At 43.1% G+C, this 18,296-nt stretch overlaps 1 protein-coding gene across 1 annotated transcript in view; it reads right to left on the bottom strand.

The window, feature by feature from the left end:
* The window catches only part of THSD4 (thrombospondin type 1 domain containing 4), an 874,264-nt gene extending 856,949 nt beyond the window's left edge, over positions 1-17,315 (bottom strand). The window contains exon 1 of the mRNA XM_056572467.1: positions 17,223-17,315. The gene's annotated coding sequence lies outside the window, so the exon portion shown is untranslated. The remainder of the gene's footprint in view (positions 1-17,222) is intronic.
* Between the last annotated feature and the right edge of the window lie 981 nt (positions 17,316-18,296).

Raw genomic sequence — 18,296 nt, forward strand, 5'->3', positions numbered from 1 at the left:
TCTGAATATAATTATTCACTGTTGATAAAAGGATCTGAAAGCTCAGATGTTAGGTGTGAATTTAACCCCTTAAGGACGCAACCCTTTTTCACTTAAAATGGGCACTGTCATGATATCAAAAAATTGATATGTTGTAGTACTTAAGTACTACAGCATATCTCTAATATACTTTAATTTAAAAAAAAGTGATTTTAAACCAGTTTAAATCACTTTTAAATTCGGCCACTAGGGGTCGCCCCCCTAGTGGCCGAATGCATTCGGCAGTGACATCACTACAGAATTTCGACTCATTTAAGCCTGGCAATGAGTCGAAATTCAGTCACTGCGGTGCTCGCTCCCGCCTGTCAATCAAACAGGCGAGAGCAAGCATGCTGATAGCTGGGGCTGCGCGCATTGGCCAGCTCCACTGGCCTCGCGCGCGGCCCTACCCGCCCCCGTTACCCTGTCCGGAGGCAGCTCGCGCACTCATTGCAGCTCTGATCCTCCGGATGGGTAAGTCTGATAAATATATATGTTATATACATCTGGCATGAGTGTTATTTATCTAATAGGGTGCCTCCAGCTGTTTCACAACTACAATTCTCAGCATGGCCTGACAGCTAATAGCAATCATGGCATGCTGGGAGTTGTAGTTGGGAAACAGCTGGAGGCACCCTATTAGATAAATAACACTCATGCATAGACGATGTGAGGGCAGAAGCAAGCGCCCAGCAAGGCGTCAGTGACGTTGCGCCTGTTGGGAAGCGCTGCTTCCTGCCCTGCTTTATAGAGCAGATTTAGAAGCACTAAATTTGCTCTATTAAAGCGATTTAAACATTTTTTGAAGCCAGGTAGGGGGTTAGGGCTAGATTACTACTAGGTAGGGACATATTAGATTATATAGTACTTGGTGGGAGCTACCCTTTAAGGACTGAGCCCTTTTTTGCAATTCTGACCGCCGTCGCTTTACAAATTAATAACTCGAAAATGCTTTTATCGAAAATTCTGATTCTGAGATTGTTTTTTCGTGTCATATTCTACTTTATTTTGGTCATAAATTTTCGGCGATACTTGCATCCTTTTTTGGTGAAAAATCCCCAAATTTCATGAAAATTTTGAAAATTTAGCATTTTTCTAACTTTGAAGCTCTCTACTTGTAAGAAAAATGGATATTCACAATACATTTTATTTTTCTTCACAAATACAATATGTCCACTTTATGTTGGCATCAAAAAATGGACATATTTTTGCTTTTTGAAAAAATTAGAGGGCTTCAAAGTATAGCAGCAATTTTAAAAAATTGCATGAAAACTGCAAAATCTGAAGGGATAGATGTTACAGAACTACAACTCCCAGCATGCCTGGGCAGTCTAGGCATGCTGAGAGTTGTAGTTTGGCAACATCTGGAGGTATACCGTTTGGGCACCACTGTAAAAGTGGTCTCCAAACTGTGACCTCCAGATGTTGCAGAACTTCAACTCCCAGCATGCCCAGACAGCCTGATGCTTTCTGGGCATGCTGGGAGTTGCAGTTTGGCCTTCCTAGTGGTTGCCACAGTAAAGATCACTTTATTTTCACTTTCATTCCGCCCCCACCGTCGTTTCCCTACCTGAGCCAGGATCTCTGCAGTCTCCAGCAACGTTCAGGTGTCCCCAAGCATCTTCTCCCCACATTCCCCATGACATCCAGGGGTGGGCAGAATGGGGGTTGCCATGGCAACCCACTGTCCTGCGCTGCCATTGGTCAGAATCAATTCTGACCAATAGCAGGGGATAGGAGGAGATTGCAGCACTGCAACCTCGCTCCTAGCCCTCAGGATGATCGGGGCTGTCACTGACAGCTCCGATCATCCCTATTTTCGGGTGATTGGGTCACCAGAGACCCAATCAGACCGGAATAGCAGAAAATCGCATGTCTGAATTGACATGCGATTTTCTGCGATCGCCGAAATGGTGGAGGACGGGGGGGGGGGGGGGGGGGGGGGTCGGACCACACAGGGTGACACCTGTAATTGATTGGGGTGAAACAATCCTAATACTACTGCACACTGCGCTCTCTGAATATGAAACTACCGTACACTGTACCCTATGAATATAATACTACCACACTGTCATGGGAAAGAGTGCAGCCCTGAACTCACCCACAGCATCTCTCCCTGCCTACTTATGTAGCCGTCCGAGGCAGTGATTCCATAACCACAGTGCCGGTCCCTTCCTATGTAAGTGATGGCCGTAACAGTCAACACAATAAACTACAAAAAACAGATACAGGCCAGGGACAGTCAGGAGGCACACTAACAGAAATATACTTAAACAAACACACAATAAAGTCAAAGTCAACTAGCCAAGTCCATAACAGGAAATGTCGCGGTACCTGTACACTAACACGAAAGAGAAGTCAGAAAGCCAAGCCGAGATCAAATAACAAATAACAGGAATCACAGGATATATAATGCTAGCTACTGGAGACAAGCTCTTTCATAGGCAAAGCCTGGATGTGAAAGGCTTCCTTAAATATACCTGCGTATCTTGCAGGAGGACTTTAATTCACAGTACAGGCATAATACGCGTTGATGTCACAGTGCAGAGATAATACCCACAGTGATGTCACAGTACAGAGATAATATGCAGTGATGTCACAGTACAAGCATAATACGCGTTGATGTCACAGTACAGGGATAATACAGCCGGTGATGTCATAGTACAGGGATAATACACACAGTGATGTCACAGTACAGGGATAATACACACAGTGATGTCACAGTACAGGGATAATACACACAGTGATGTCACAGTACAGGGATAATACACAGTGAATTCACAGTACAGGAATAATACACAGTGATGTCACAGTACAGAGATAATACACACAGTGATGTCACAGTACAGAGATAATACGCAGTGATGTCACAGTACAGGTATAATACGCATTGATGTCACAGTACAGGGATAATACACACAGTGATGTTACAGTACAGGCATAATACGCGTTGATGTCACAGTACAGGGATAATACACAGTGACGTCACAGTACAGGGATAATACACACAGTGATGTCACAGTACAGGGATAATACACACAGTGATGTCACAGTACAGGGATAACACACACAGTGATGTCACAGTACAGGGATAACACACACAGTGATGTCACAGTACAGGCATAATACGCGTTGATGTCACAGTACAGGGATAATAAACACTGTGATGTCACAGTACAGGGATAATACACAGTGATGTCACAGTACAGGGATAATACACAGTGATGTCACAGTACAGGGATAATACACACAGTGATGTCACAGTACAGGGATAATACACACAGTGATATCACAGTACAGGGATAATACACACAGTGATGTCACAGTACAGGGATAATACGCAGTGAATTCACAGTACAGGGATAATACGCAGTGAATTCACAGTACAGGAATAATACACAGCGATGTCACAGTACAGAGATAATACACACAGTGATGTCATAGTACAGAGATAATACACAGTGATGTCATAGTACAGAGATAATACACAGTGATATCACAATACAGGTATAATAAGCATTGATGTCACAGTACAGGGATAATACACAGTGATGTTACATTACAGGGATAATACACACAGTGATGTCACAGTACAGGGATAATACACACAGTGATGTTACATTACAGGGATAATACACACAGTGATGTCACAGTACAGGGATAATACACACAGTGATGTCACAGTACAGGGATAATACACACAGTGATGTCACAGTACAGGGATAATACACACAGTGATGTTACAGTACAGGGATAATACACATAGTGAAGTCACAGTATGGGGAAAATATACACAGTGATGTCACAGTACAAGAAAAATACGCAGTGTTGTCACAATATAGGGATAATACATACAGTGATGTCACATTACAGGGATACTACACACAGTGATGTCACAATACAGAGATAATACACAGTACAGGGTTAATATGCAATTACAGAACACTACACGGTAGAATTCACTATGGGGAGGGGGATAGTGAGGAATGGCAGAGGTCAGGGCACAGTATTTATAGTGTTACCTGTGTAACCTGCTAGCCATGCCATCATCCACTGTCCTCTTGCACTCTGGTCCTTTCTCTGACCCCAGCAGGCCACCGTATGAGTATGTGATCACATGAGCAGGAGCTGAGCAGGAGGCCGAGACTGCTGTTTGTATAGGTTCGGTCACACTGGGCAATTGAAGCTGAATCTCCGCTTGCGGAATTCCATGAGCAGAGATTCCATCTGGCGGCTGCAACCGAAGTACTTCGGCAGTAGGACCATGTGGCACTGTGCCGTCATCATTGACGGCTACACAGTGCTGGCGGACTTCCGCGCGAAGGAATGAATGAATGTTCTTTCTTTGCACAGAACAATTTCAACGTGTTAGAATTGTCCACCACTGAAATTGCTCTGTGTGAACGGGTCTCGCGGAAGACCCATTCACACTGATGTAAAAGTTGAGTGCACGTAATTCCACGGGAATTCCTCAGTGTGGACGCACCCTTATATTCAGAGAGCGTAGTGTGCAGTAGTATTATATTCAGAGGGTACAGAGTGTGCCAGGTTTATATTGTGTGTGGTAGTATTATATTCAGAGGATACAGTGTCTGGCAGTATTATATTCAGAGGATACAGTGTCTGGCAGCATTATATTAATTATTATTTTCATATAGAGGATCAGATTCTTCTGACAAAGTGAGGAGCCATCTGGGCATCAAGTCCTATTGAGAGAAGATTTAGCTGGACAAAGTCCCGGTGGTATGTAACAGCTTAATTAGAAAAGGAAAGACTATAGAGAAGACATCACCTGTAGTCACTGATATCATTCTGTATTCTCCTATTTATGACCCATCAGAGCTGTAGTCACTTGTAAGTTCTGCAGTTATGATGGGTGAAAAAACCACTCCCAGCATACTTACCCCTACTAAGGTCATACTGGGAGCTGTAGTTTTACATGGTAAAAACCTCTTCAGCACTTTCCTATTACGTGGCAATTGTCATATTTGATTATTATACTGGAAAAAAATTTCCGTGACGGGCTATATCATGGGCATCCTTCACAACAGACTTTAAGATAACTTTGTGGGGGTTGTATTGGGTGACCCCATTTTCTACCGCACCGGGTGACACCGACCCTAGCAACACCACTGAACTGCTGTGGGCTCTACTAGTCCCGACTCTCCCTAGGAATGGAGCATGTCAACCCCCGCACCAAGAGGCGGCCGACACGCCCCCTCCATGTATCTCTATAGAAGAGTCGTGATAACTGAACGACTCTCCAATACAGATACATGGAGAGGGCGTGCCGTTGCTTCGTGCAGGGGTTGACACACCCCATTCCCGAGGAGAGCTGGGGTTCCATGCAGGAGGGGTCCCAGCAGTTGTATCCCCCATGATCTAAAACTTATACATTTTTCTGCATGATATATCTCCTTTAAAGAGGCACTGTCATTGTTAAAAACTTTTCATATATTGCAGGACTCATTATAATATGACATTTCACAATATACCCCTTTAAAAAAATTAAAATTTTCACCTGAAATTCAAGCTCAAAATAGCCACCACTAGGGGTCGCCTGTCTTTTAGCCAGACAGACTAGTCTAGATTTTACAGCATACTGGATACCGACCATAAAGCAAACCGGGATCCAGTATAGGAGATTTCTATTGTGTATGCAAAACTACTGATAAAGCATGTGTGGACATGCTGGGAGCTGAAGTTTTAACCCCTTAAGGACGCAGCCCTTTTTCACCTTAAGGACTGAGCCCTTTTTCGCAATTCTGACCACCGTCACTTTACGAATTAATAACGCGAAAACGCTTTTACTGAGACTGTTTTTTCGTGACATATTCTACTTTATTTTGGTGGTAAATTTTCGGCATTACTTGCATACTTTTTTGTGAAAAACCCTAAAATTTCATGAAAATTTTGAAAATTTTGCATTTTTCTAACTTTGAAGCTCTCTGCTAGTAAGGAAAATGGATATTCACAATAAATGTTATTTTTCTTCACAAATACAATATGTCCACTTTATGTTGGCATCATAAAATTGACATATTTTTGCTTTTTGAAAAAATTAGAGAGCTTCAAAGTAGAGCAGCAATTTTCAAAAATTTCATGAAAATTGCTAAATCTGAAGGGTACAGATGTTACAGAACTACAACTCCCAGCATGCCTGGGCAGTCGAGGCATGCTGAGAGTTGTAGTTTGGCAACATCTGGAGGGCTACCGTTTGGGCACCACTGTAACAGTGGTCTTCAAACTGTGACCCTCCAGATGTTGCAAAACGACAACTCCCAGCATGCCCAGACAGCCTTTGGCTGTCTGGGCATGCTGGGAGTTGCAGTTTGGCCTTCCTAGTGGTTGCCACAGTAAAGATCATTTTACTTTCACTTTCAATTCCCCCCCACCGTCGATTCCCTACCTGATCCAGCAGGCTCCAGCGAAGATCCCGGGTCCCCAGGCATCTTCTCCTGCAGGTACGGCCTCCATCTTCTTCCCAGATCCCCTCGACATCCATGGGCGGGCAGAACGGCGCTGCCATTGGTCAGAACTCCGTTCTGACTAATGGCAGGGGATAGGAGGAGACCGCAGCTCTGCGACCTCACTCCTATCCCTTAGGCTGATCGGGGCTGTTGCTGACAACTCCGCTCAGCCTTATTTTCCTGAATTGACATGCGATTTTCTCAGATCGCCGACATGGGGGGTTCTCAGGACCCCCCTGGGCGATGTGCCAGGGTGCCTGCTGAATGATTTCAGCAGGCATCCGGCTCCGGTCCCCAACCGGCTAGCGGTCGGGACCGGATTTCCCACGGGCGTATGGATACACCCTGTGTCCTTAAGGACTCGGAATGCAGGGCGTATCCATACGCCCTGTGTCCTGAAGAGGTTAAAACAGCTGGAGGCAGCACTGCTCTAACACAGTTATTTACAAACATTGCAGCTTCAGTTGTTACTAAACTACAACTCCCAGCATGCTGAAATAGTCAAAGTTTTCTCGGACTCCTGAATGACAAAGAAGTTGATCAGACATTCAGGAGTCTGTGAAAGATGAATGACACACATAGTGACAGCTATGCTGATTAGCATCCAGCTTTACTAGGAGAAGATAAAAGATATTCATGTATATTCATATTCATAAAAATGCTGTACTTTTATCTAAAAAATCCTTGCACTAATTTTTATAATGATCTATTCTTATATTTATACATTTTATCCTGTTATGAATTCACCATAATGTCTTCTGATTACTGCAGGCAAGCTCCAAGTATCTTTCTCTGTGTAACATGACACAACATAAAACCAGAGAGGAAAGGGTTACAGAGTAGAGAGTACTGATTGGCTGACTGCCCAGGCTTGCTCCTGTGAGAGAGACAGACTGACACACCCCCTCCAGCCTACACAATGAAAGTAACTCACCAGCAGATAAATGCTTATATCTCTGGACATATAGGTCCGAGACACATAAAAATTATATGCACATGATCTGGATTGGGTCCTGAGTAACATATCACTTTTTTTCTTTTTCCTTTTTGTACTATGACAGGTACGCTTTAAGTGTCACTTGATAAAATGTAGCTCAGAGGGGTTTTGGTTCTCCTTGAGGTGAGCACCTTAATCATGTGTAGAGAATTTGAGGCAATTTAACATCCCATAGAAATTCTGGGAAAAGAAATATGCAAAGCAGCTCATTTATATACCACCGGTTCAGCCCCTTCATTTCACTAGAAGCCAGAGCATCATCAAATGGATATTGATAGCCTACACAATGTGAATCCTGGTAGAAAAAACAGACATGGCCGCACATCCACAATTTTGTATTATGATCTAATTGCTTCTCAGCATAATTACAAAAACTAACAGATTGTTAGTATATACGTTTTGATCAAAAGGTACAAAGCCCTCTCGCCACGTCACGGCCACCTATTGAGAGTGGGTCCCTAACGTTCCCAGCATAAAATGGTGTAGCACTGGGCGGCGCCCACCACCGCCCCGACACCAGTGCCCACAGGGGGTACGACCCATTGGCAGAGCGGCCCCAGTTCCACCCAAACCAGTCTCCGGCCCGCACCCCCCGCAGACACGGCGCCGCGGCAGCAACGGACGCCGCACAGCACCACACCAGTGTGAACAAGGTGTAACAGCACACTTACCATGTGCTCCCAGTCAGACTGGGAGACTGCTAGAAAATGAAAGGGCCCAGGTGTAGCTGCCTGCTATTTATACAGTAACCCCCCCGACCTACGATGGCCCCGACATATGATAAAATCGACATACGATGGCCTCTCAGAGGCCATCGCATGTCGATGTCAGCATCGAAATACGATGCTTTTATATGTCGGGGCCATCGCATTAACTGCTATCTGACAGCGCAAAATGCTTAAGCTGCTGTCGGATAGCAGTTTAAGCATCCCTGGCAGGTTCGCTTACCTATTCCCCTGCTCCGGGTCCACTTCGCGATCCTCCGGTGTCTTGCGCATCTTCTCCAGGGTCCGGGCCTTGCTTTCCGGCGTTGTTATTACGTCACTACGCACGCCGCGCCGACGCAGCAGCGTAATAACGTCACCTGAAAGCGAGGCCCGGACCCTGCACAAGATGCGCAAGACACTGGAGGATCGCGAAGAAGACACCGGAGCAGCAGGACAGCATCGGGAGCCCCTGGAACAGCAGCGGGAACGGTGAGGACCTGGTGCGGAGCGGCGGGGACAGGTGAGTACAGCTTCCTATACTTTACATTGCACGGATCCCTCAACATACGATGGATTCGACAAACGATGGGTCGTTTGGAACGAATTATCATCGTATGTTGAGGGACCACTGTATAGGGTTGGGCTGAGGGGGTGGGGAGGAGTGCAGGCCAAGTGGAACAAAAAAAAGGAGGGGATAGAATACACAATGTGAATCCTGGTAGAAAAAACAGACATGGAAGCACATCCACAATTTTGTATTATGATCTAATTGCTTCTCAGCATAATTACAAAAACTAACAGGTTGTTAGTATATACGTTTTGATCAAAAGGTCGCCGCCCAGTGCTACACCATTTTATGCTAGGGATGTTAGGGACCCACTCTAAATAGGTGGCCTTGACGTGGTGAGTGGGCTTGTACTTTTTGATCAAAAATGTATACTAACAACCTGTTAGTTTTTGATATTATGCTGAGAAGCAATCAGATCATTATACAAGATTGTAGATGTGCGACCATGTCTGTTTCTTCTACCTGAATTCACATTGTGTTTTCTATCCCCTCCTTTTTTTTGTTTGAACATGTGTCTGCACTCTTCCCCACCCCCTCAGCCCAACCCTATTTAAGTAGTAGTTAGCTACACAAGGGCCATTTCTTTCCTAGCAGCCTCCCAGTCTGACTGGGAGAGCATGGTAAATGTGCTGTTACACCTTGTTCACACTGGTGTGGTGCTGTGCGGTGTCTGTTGCTGCCGTGGCGCCGTGTCTGTGGGGAGGTGCGACCCATAGACTGGTTTGAGTGGCATTGGGGCCGCTCTGCCAGTTGGTCGTTCCCCCTGTGGGCACTGGTGTCGCGGCGGTGGTCGCCGCCCAGTGCTACGCCATTTTGTGCTATGGACGTTAGGGACCCACTCTAAATAGGTGGCCTTGACGTGGCGAGTGGGCTTGTACTTTTTGATCAAAAATGTATACTAACAACCTGTTAGTTTTTGATATTATGCTGAGAAGCAATTAGATCATTATACAAGATTGTAGATGTGCGACCATGTCTGTTTCTTCTACCTGAATTCACATTGTGTTTTCTATCCCCTCCTTTTTTTTGTTTGAACATGTGTCTGCACTCTTCTCCACCCCCTCAGCCCAACCCTATATAAGCAGTAGTTAGCTACACAAGGGCCATTTCTTTCCTAGCAGCCTCCCAGTCCGACTGGGAGAGCATGGTAAGTGTGCTGTTACACCTTGTTCACACTGGTGTGGTGCTGTGCGGCGTCCGTTGCTGCCGTGGCGCTGTGTCTGTGGGGAGGTGTGACCCATAGACTGGTTTGAGTGGCATTGGGGCCGCTCTGCCAGTGGGCCGTTCCCCCCGTGGGCACTTGTGTTGTGGCGGTGTTCGCCGCCCAGTGCTACGCCATTTTATGCTAGGGACGTTAGGGACCCACTCTAAATAGGTGGCCTTGACGTGGCAAGTGGGCTTGTACTTTTTGATCAAAAATGTATACTAACAACCTGTTAGTTTTTGATATTATGCTGAGAAGCAATCAGATCATTATACAAGATTGTAGATGTGCGACCATGTCGGTTTCTTCTACCTTAATTGATATTGATAGCCTATATGAGGGCATAGCATTACTTATTTGTAGTGATCCTGTCTGCAAGAAAGCAGTTTATTGTGCTTTTCTAAACAGCAGAGATAAGGTACACCAACATGAAGGTCAAATGGTCACTCTTTGGGCTTGTGTTAGGTGAATGGAAGCCTATGGACACAAAAGCTTAATAACAGACACAAATTTTGGACAAATAAATATTTCATACCTTTTTACATTTGCATTGACAAATTCATGAAGTTTTTGGATAGATTCCATAAACACAGTGTTGCTGTTTTTTTTTTTTTAAAAGCTACTTTGCCCTGGCATTCTGGATATCATTTACTGGACTAAATCCTGAATGATCTCAACCCATTCTTGCCTAATCGGTGCTTGGAGTTTATCAACATTTTTGTGTTTTTGTTTGTTCACCCACTTATTGAGGACTGGACTCAAAATGTCAATGTTTTCTTCACTGAGCCACTTATCACTTTTGCCTACCTCATGCTGTAAGAAGAATTGTTTGTTATGAAACTAATCCTGGATTATTGTCCTGATCTAGCTGTTACGAGAGACAGATATCCCCTGACAACAGGCAGTGAACAGCTGTAACATCTGCACTCCGGCCAGACACGCTGGCCGTGTGCGCTCAATTGTCATGTCCCCGCTGCTGGCGGGGCTGGGATTCGCATCGCAGGACGCACCCGTATGCGAATCCCAGCCCCTCACTCACCTTCCTGGTCTTCCTGTTCTCGCAGCCCAGGTGCGTGTGCCCCCATCTCCTAGGGCACGCGCGCTGGAGCTCTTACATTTACCCCTTAAGGACTCAGGGTTTTTCCATTTTTGCACTTTCGTTTTTTCCTCCTTACCTTTTAAAAATCATAACCCTTTCAATTTTCCACCTAAAAATCCATATTATGGCTTATTTTTTTCATCGCCAATTCTACTTTGCAGTGACATTAGTCATTTTACCCAAAAATGCACGGCGAAAAGGAAAAAAAAATCATTGTGCGACAAAATCGGAAAAAAAAACGCCATTTTGTAACTTTTGGGGGCTTCCGTTTCTACGCAGTGCATATTTCGGTAAAAATTACACCTTATCATTATTCTGTAGGTCCATATGGTTAAAATGATACCCTACTTATATAGGTTTGATTTTGTCGCACTTCTGGAAAAAATCATAACTACATGCAGGAAAATTTATACGTTTAAAAATGTCATCTTCTGATCCCTATAACTTTTTTATTTTTCCACGTACAGGGCGGTATGAGGACTCATTTTTTGCACCGTGATCTGAAGTTTTTATCGGTATGATTTTTGTTTTGATCGGACTTTTTGATCACTTTTTATAATTTTTTTTAATGGTATAAAAAGTGACCAAAATACGCTTTTTTGGACTTTGGAATTTTTTTGCGCGTATGCCATTGACCGTGCGGTTTAATTAATGATATATTTTTAATAGTTCAGACATTTACGCACGCGGCGATACCACATATGTTTATTTATTTATTTTTTTACACTGTTTTATTTTTTTTATGGGAAAAGGGGGGTGATTCAAACTTTTATTAGGGAAGGGGTTAAATGACCTTTATTAACACTTTTTTTTTTACATTTTTTTTTGCAGTGTTATAGGTCCCATAGGGACCTATAACACTGCACACACTGATCTCCTATGCTGATCACTGGCGTGTATTAACATGCCTGTGATCAGCATTATCGGCGCTTGACTGCTCCTGCCTGGATCTCAGGCACGGAGCAGTCATTCATCGATCGGACACCGAGGAGGCAGGTAAGGGCCCTCCCGGTGTCCGGTCAGCTGTTCGGGACGCCGCGATTTCACCGCGGTGGTCCCGAACAGCCCGACTGAGCAGCCGGGTCACTTTCAGTTTCACTTTAAAAGCGGCGGTCAGCTTTGACCGCCGCTTCTAAAGGGTTAATACCGCACATCGCCGCGATCGGCGATGTGTGGTATTAGCCGCGGGTCCCGGCCGTTGATGAGCGCCGGGACCGACGCGATACGATACGGCGCGATCCAGCTTCATATCGCGGGAGCTGGCGCAGGACGTAAATATACGTCCTGCGTCGTTAAGGCGTTAAAGGGCCAGTACTCATTTAATTAAGTGTCTACACCTGCACCCTGTCTTTAAGTATCAGCTCCTCGCTTTGCTCCCTGCCGGAACTTTGTTGCCTTGTGCCCTAGCACATTGTGTTCCTTATATCCCTGTTCCTGATCCTTGTTCCGTTACCTGACCCTTCACCTGTGCCTCCTGCCCTGACCTACTGCTACCTTGACCTCATCTTGCCAGTTTCCTTTTGTGCCAAGTCACATCCCAGAAACCTGTGTGGACGAGTCGTGCCAGGGGTAGCGACCTGGGTGCCGTCTACCACAGCAAGACCATCCCGCTTTGCGGGGGGCTTTGGTGAAAACCAGCAGCACCTTAGACTACACGGCTCAGTTCACGTCATCATCCACACAGGCCCAGAGGATCCACCACCTGCCATGACCCTAACAACAGCAGATTGCGGAGAAGGGAGACACCTAATGGCAAAGACTTTAGAGCTGTCTTTCTGTTGTAAGGAGTCATTTTTGGTTAATGAAAGGATTTACAAATATGTTAGAAATCACTTTGGCATGGAGGAAAGTTGTTTGAAATAACAATAACCATTTAAAGGATGACTGCCATAGAAGTTAGGCTTTAGAAGCTGATTTCATTTTGTTGTCCCTGTTACTCAGGAATTACAGAAGCAGCATAGTTCTCATTGCTCATGTTTGCACAGCTCCCAATAGGAGTTACACAACTGCATAAAACATCTGCCTGTTTTCAGATTCCCGACCACCTCTGGTCGCCACAACCAGGCCAGAGGGGAAAAGAAGGCTCAAAATAGGCACGTTACCTAGAGGTGTGACCAGCATCTACCAGATATTTATGGTATATTCTGTGGATTTGCCATTAATGTCAATCGTTCCACTATGTGATGTGTATGGAGGCAGCATGACAATTCCAATGTTCGCTATGAGGAAAAGGAAGGAATGGGTATGATGGACTTACATGTAAACTGACAGTACTTTTAAGCCATCAAAACTGCTGACAGACTTGTACAAAGGACTGCAAGAGGCATTTGATGACTTAGAATTTTGGTCATGCATTTGATGCCATGACTATGGAAGAGACAGGCTCTTCTTCTTATTTGACCATACCTCTCTGTATTCAAGTCTTTCCCTGAATCTCACATCAGCTTTGATTGACAGCTCTAAAATAAAATTAGAAAGAAAGACTGATAGAACTGTCAATCATAGCTGAGAAGAGGGGCTGGGGAAGCTGTGGATCCAGAAAGCTCTGGACACCAAACTGTGCTTGATCTCTTCTCTCACTAAAGATTGCTGGCTATAGATGTATCTCCCTATGTGCAATAGTGCCCTTTAGTCATTAATAAAAGAATTGGAAGGGGGGACTGAGTATATGAATTTAAAAACTCCTAGCTACAGTATGTGCATTCTGATATTTTTTTTTTACTTTTAAAGGAACCTTCTTGTGCAAGTGAATCTTATAAGACAAGTTACATACTATTACAAGTTACATAAGTTATACTAATACAGAAGAAACATACAGAATGACATTTACAGTTGTAAAAACTTGTACTGTAGCTTCTTAGAGATAAGCTCCTAGTAGTAAACAATCTATTAAATCAAATATCCAGCAAAAGGAAGAAATACACCGGGCAACTCACCATTAACTGCTTGTGTGTCTTTATTGGATAAAACGGTACATTAGTGTAGCAGACGCTCGTGCAGGGATGTTACACAGGCCTGTGTAACATCCCTGCACGAGCGTCTGCCGCACTGATGTACCGTTTTATCCAATAAAGACACACAAGCAGTTAATGGTGAGTTGCCCGGTGTATTTCTTCCTTTTGCTGGATATTTGGTTTGAAGTTTTCTACCTTCTTTGGGCACTGTGAGCACCACCTAGTCACTGTGTGAACGGAATTGCTACAGGTGGAAGCGATTGGATTTATTGGAGTGCTTGAGCCGGGCAGTGCCGGGTAACCTTTTGTGTGGACTGTGATAATCTATTAAATGGTCAGTGCTGAAGTCATAAACATTATATAAAAGTATTAGAAAAAGCTGGATGATCTTTCACATATTGGATGTCATTTCCCACAGGTTTTTTTCTAAGGGTGTGTTCACTGCGTAATTCCGCAGTGTGAACTTAACATTAGTGTAAATGGGTCCCCGCGAGACCCATTCACACTGCGGAATTTCAGCTTCTGAAATTGTTCATTCTTTGCGTGGATCCCGCGAGCACTGCACAGCCATCAATAGTAACGGCTCAGTGCCCCGCGGCCCTAGCACCGAAGTATTTTCTGTGGCAGCCGCCAGACGGAATCTCCACTCGCGGAATTCGGCGAGCGGAGATTCCAATGTGAACGTACCCTAAGTATGTACTTGAGTATCAACATACAGCTTTACAAATCTCAATAACATATATAACAATTGTTACTCGTGTAAATTCTCTCAAATATGTCTTATTTAAGGACGCTTCGACTACTTACCGAAGAGAAGACAATGGATTTATAACTGAGCAACTAAAATAAATATAGTAATATGTAACTAAACAACTAAAGCATTATGATCAGAATATATTTACCAGCTCACAAAATAGGTTAGACATCTGGTTTAAAATAATGTCATGATAAAATATGTAAATGTATAATTTATACATTATGCATACCAGTCAGTGGAGCAGCTGTAGGTGATTAGGATGTAGCAATTAAAGGGGTACTCCCCTGCCTCAGCATTCGGAACATTTTGTTCGAATGCTGGGTGTGGGCTGCAGGGATCGTGACGTCAAGGCCACTTCCCCTCAATGCAAGTCTATGGGAGGGGGCGTGGAAGCCACCACGCCCCCTCCAATAGACTTGCATTGAGGGGGCGTTGCGTGACATCACGAGGGTCGTGTCCGTGACATCACAACCCCTGTAGCCCGCACCCAGCATTTGAACAAAATGTTCCGAATGCTGGGGCAGGGGAGTACCCCTTTAAATCCAGACCTAGATGCCTGAGCTTGGGCCTCTGACACCAGTTTTGCAATTACTGTGTTGTAAAATATTACAAGCTACTTGTGAACAAGGTGTAATCTAATATTTTTAAGATAATAAGTATTTTTAAGGCAATTGAGGTGGCCATTTTAGGTTGCTTATGGATATCAGACTAGTTTCCATTCACTACAAAGTTTACAAATTTACACTACCCAGCCATTTGATCTTCTCATGTATATCAGCTTGTCCGGGGCAAAAATGCCCTATAGACTATCAATTTTTGTGGATCAGCTGATGATAATATTCAGCCCAAAGCTTGTTTGGAGTAGCTGTTTCTAAATGGTTAACCTCTTTTTTGATATCCCAGATTTTTGCAATGTGGTGTAGATTATTGCTTATGCTCTCAGTGCTGAGATCCAGTTTTCCATAAATTTCTTCAGTACCTTCTTCTTGCCTAGTTTTGTTCCTGATCAGTCTGTTTGTTTTCTTGAAGAGTCTTTGTATTTGCTTTTTTTCCCCTTTGAGTTATATCTTGCTGCATTTGCACATTAGTTATGTACCGGCTAGTTGTATCTTCATTTGTGAATTCCAGTTCCCCTTAGTAGTTTATGTAAGAGTCAGTTGTACAGATTAGGTTTACATTAGCAATATTTTCAGGGACAGTGAGGTTCCTTGGTGTGCGGTGTTAGGGTCAGTGTTTAGGCATAGATCTAGGGAAAGATGCACAGTAAGCTAGTTAGAGAGAGGAGTTTTTTTAAATTGATGGTGGATCCTGCATGTCACCCAGTCAGAGGCTATATGCCCAGCACAGGTGAAGTACAATGAGCGTATTAGGGTCCCATTCAAAGTGAGGCGTTTTGATCAAAAAGTGCGCTAAGAGCCTCCATTTTTTGACAGAGAGTGCTGCTGCAACCTTCATTTTGTATACTAGTTAAAGACATTGTAGGTTTCTGTTTATCAACCATCTGCTTCAATCCCTTACTGCCATAGTCATTATTCATTTGTTTCCTCATCATTCAGATTCTGTGATGCTCTTTTTGTTACATAATTTGACCCTAATGTAAGTCATTGGAGTATCTGAGTACTAGGTGCCCCAGGAAAGGTTGCCAGCCAACATTGTCACTGTGTTATTTCAGTCATTCCCACAATTATTGGTCCATTCCTTGATGGAGATCAGCTAAAATCAATGTGTTAAATAAACCACATTTACGATGAGTGATATTGCAGGAGTATATATACAAGTAAGCAAAATAGTTTTTATTTACTTATTTATTTTAAAAAAAGCTTCATGTAACTAATTTTTTTAAATTCACACTGGATTGGATTTCATGATCTATGTCTCCAACCATTACATGGTATATACAGCTTGACGAATATTTCAATATGAATTTATATATTAGCGTGTGGATCCATTGCAATGTGTATTTTTATGCCATGTGCTAAGCATAGAGTGACTTCACATGGGTTGTTGCCAGTCAATTATCCAACTGTAAGAGATGGAAATTGCTGACTTACAGGATGTCCTGGCAACTTGAATTGTGCTATGTGTCATGGAAAAGCAACAAGCTAAGAAGCTAATGACAGATGTAGTGTATAGGAGAGAAGGTGTATTCTTTAGTGCATTAATAAAGGTATTTGGAGCCCTAAGGCCTTGGGATGGAGCAATTAATTACCAGTCAGCCATCGATTCTTAGGGCTTAAAGTACTTAATTAAAATTTTGAGGTGTACAATCTTTTCTACCAGTTCCAAATGTATTATATATATATAGTTTTTCTTAGAGTTTTACATTTGTATCAGCAGAATACATACAAAATAATCTCTATAAAATTAACTGTATGTGTAAAGAGAAGAGGGTTTATACAATAAGGAAAACCAGTAAACAGTTTAAAAGTTACTATTCTCAGCACTAACCTAGAGGTTATGTTTCTTTTTATAATTCTGGGTGGTCTGGCAGTAGGAAGGTGGGGTTGGCAGTCTGACAGAGGAAGTTTCTTAATGTCCGCCTACATATTTTATGTCTTCTAAAATTACTATCTGACTCTTGTTCCCGCTTCTGAATTCCATCTCTTTGAGAAACAAATGATGTACAAACATGTTAATAAACATAGAATGACAAGCTGGGATTCAGATGATGTTATATAAAGCAAGGAGTTCTCAATATTTACACATTATCGGTCATGCATGAAGAGTTGGGACATCTTTTGAATACAGTTGTGGTTTGCTAGAAAAACAGATACCTTAGAACAAAGCCTTAGGGGTCCACTAAAACATTGCTAGACTGTAGGCCAGAAAAGTAAAGGTTGATGTATCATAGTATATACCAACCTATCTTCAACTTTAAAGGAAGGAGCATGAACTTCTGTAAACATCTCAGATGAACAAAAGGTTTTGCATTTATTACAAGGTGGAACTGGAGGTTACAAATGTCCATTGTAGCCTGAAATTAACATCATACATTTTGGGTATTAATGTTATCCTATATGCATGTCAATTATGAGGTTAACTCATGTATTCATTAGTAATTTGGTCAATAATTTACTTTATAAGCAAAAGTATATCACAGCATCCAAAATGCTCCTGAGAACTTCCTAATGCATAGCAAAAATAGAATTTTTGCATTATTTTGAGCCAATGTATCTCAGAGGGGTGTTTTCCCTCCTGAGTTAGAAGTATCTACTGTAAAAGTTCTTGTATAAATATAAGTCCAGTGAATGGAGACAACCATCATTTTTGGTTGTTGCCATTCCTTCATTTTGAATTCAAAAGCAATTTTCAAGTATTATCGATTGAGATAGATTTTTATTAAATAACAAAGGTGCTGCCTTCTCTTCCTGTTCACACTTACAGAGCAACTTGTCTGCATTGGCCAATTTTCATTATTCTGCAGCTTAATCTCTTAATTTATGGTGCTCTTAGTCTTATTCCAGATGCATAGGTCATTTTTATAGAAGCCAATAAACCAGTAAATCAGTATGTTCTAGGTGT

The sequence above is a fragment of the Hyla sarda genome, chromosome 4, assembly GCF_029499605.1.
Source record: "Hyla sarda isolate aHylSar1 chromosome 4, aHylSar1.hap1, whole genome shotgun sequence".
In the NCBI taxonomy this organism is placed as follows: Eukaryota; Metazoa; Chordata; class Amphibia; order Anura; family Hylidae; genus Hyla; species Hyla sarda.